We start from the raw sequence: 2,500 nt of genomic DNA, 5'->3' as shown, positions 1-2,500 counted from the left end.
GGAACGTCGATGCATTGTGCCTAGGCGCACAGCTTAGTGGTTACAACCCATACTGCACGAGTGTTCCCAGCTAGAGCAACCTGGAGGCCATTGTTGCGTTGTGCCTAGGGATACACCGTGGTTCACACCAGGCATATAGCTTAGGTATCCTTTGCTCGGCGAACGGCAGTCCCTCGCGATGCTATGTACCTATGTGCACACCTCGGTGCCCACCAGGCAAACTGTGCCGGTGTGCCTTGTTCAGGCTATGCATAGGCCATCGTGGCACCGTGTGCTTAGGCGCACAACATGGAGCCTTCAACCCATGCTAATTGATTATGCCTAGCTCGTTCATCCCACCGGCCCTCGAGGCTCCTTGCCTTCAACCTCGCGTGTGGTGGTGATGCACTCAAGGATGAAACATTGTGCACTAAGGTAGTATGGGTCATGATGAGGCCAAATGTATGCTAGTTTTAAGACATGAAACATTATTGGGAAGGTGACGAGGCTGAGGTATGGGATTTTTGCTAGGTGTGCTGCCGATGCGTGGGTGTGGCTAGCTCTGGCTGACCCTTAGACCCCGGATGCGCTCTGTCAAGTCGCTCAGCTCGACGCCATATGCCTAAGAGCACATCTCGATGCCCACCAGGCAAACTATGTGGTTGTGCCTTGCTTGAGCAACCCGCAAGCCATCACGGCGCCGTGTGCTTAGGCGCACACGGCTAAGCCTTCAACGCTGACTGCGTGGGTGTGCCTTGTTCGAGCTGACCCGTGGACTGTAGATGCACTGTTCCAAGGCGCACACCTCGGTTCCCACCAGGCGTAGCTCGCGGTTTTTCCCAGCTCAGGCAACCCGTTGGCCTTCATCCCACCGTGAGCCTAGGCACACACCTTCGTGCCCACCAAGCATACTGCATGGGTGTGCCTAGTCGGTCAGCCCGTACTCCCTCGCAACGCCGTTGGCCTATACGCACACCTCGGTGTAACTCGCCTCTACTGACTTGTGGACCGTCGATGCATTGTGCCTAGGCGCACAGGTTAGTGCTCATCACCCATAGCTCGCGGGTGTTCCCAGCTAGGGCAACTTGGAGGCCATTGTTGCGTTGTGCCTAGGCACATACCATGATGCACACATGGCACATAGCTTGAGTGTCCCCTGATCGGCGATTGGCTGACCCTCGCGATGCCGTGTACTTAAGTGCACACCTCGGTGCCCACCAGGCAAACTGTACGGGTGTGCCTTGCACGGGCTACGCGTAGGCCATCGTGGCACCATGTGCCTAGGTGCACACCATGGAGCCCTCAACCCATGCTGCGCGGATTTGTCTAGCTCGTTCATCCCACCGGCCTCGAGGCTCCCTGCCTTCAACCTTGTGTGTGGTGGTGATTCACCTTAGGATAGAACATTGTGCTCTCAGGTGGAATGGGTCGTGATGAGGCCAAATGTATGCTAGTTTGACCCCCAACAGGTGTCACTCAGGAATGTCAGGTGTTTTAAGCCATGAAACATAATTGGGAAGGGTGGGCACCAGGTTGAGACGAGGCTGAGGTATGTGTTTTTTGTTAGGCGTGCTGCCAATGCGTGGGTGTGGCTTGTTGTGGCCCAACTGTAGACTTTCGATGTGCTATGCCTAGCTGCACACCTCAGTTTTCGCCACCCATGCCACGTGGTTGTGCCCAGCTAGTTCAACCCGTAAGCACTCACGGCGCGGTTCCTAGGAGCGCTACTCGTTTCTCACCAGGCGCATACTGCTGGGGTGTGCCTTTCTTGGGATGACCCGTGGACAGTCGATGCGCTGTGCCTAGATGCACACCTCAGTGCTCACCACGCATCCGTCAACTCATGCAGCGTGGTTGTGCCTCGCTCCGGCTACCCGGCGGCCCTCACGGCGCCGTGTGCCTAGATGCACATCTCGGTGCCCTCCACTCTTACTGCGTGGGTGCTTCCCGCTCATTCAGCTTGAAGGTACTTGGGGCGCTATGCCTAGTTAGCAAGATAGGTGCCTACCTGGCATACCGCTTGGGTCGGCCTTTCTCGTCTTCCAATGGACCCTCGTGACGTCGTGTGCCCAGGCGTCCTCCGTGCTGTCCTCAATCCATGCTGCGTTAGTGTGCTTTGCTTGGGCATCTCACCGGCCCTCGAGCCCTGTTGCTTTCAATCGTGCGTGTGGTGATGCATCGTGCCTTGACGTGCACCTCATTGCCCCCTACCCAAGACATGTGCGTAATGCCCCCGGCCCTCGCGACACCGTGCATAGACGCGTACCTCGGTGCCCACTATCCAAGCCACACAGTGCACTGTAGTGTGCTTCGGGCCGTTCCATCTCACTTCGCCAGCTGTTCCGATGCACTAGGACTCGCTCAGACCATCTAATGTGCCTGGATGGGCAGTGCTTGAGGTCCAATGCTCCAGTGTGTGTTCACCCCCGGAAAGCTGATTTGGGCGCACGTTGTTGTGCACTGGGCATGGTGGTGTGGTGGGATGGGTTGCCCTTTAGAAAAAAATTTGTATGCTAGTTTC

Source organism: Amborella trichopoda, chromosome 1 (genome assembly GCF_054954075.1).
Source record: "Amborella trichopoda isolate Santa Cruz 75 chromosome 1, AtrichopodaSantaCruz75HAP2 v2.0, whole genome shotgun sequence".
In the NCBI taxonomy this organism is placed as follows: domain Eukaryota; kingdom Viridiplantae; phylum Streptophyta; class Magnoliopsida; order Amborellales; family Amborellaceae; genus Amborella; species Amborella trichopoda.
The sequence above is the reverse complement of the archived record's forward strand: the minus strand, read 5'-3'. Positions refer to the sequence as shown.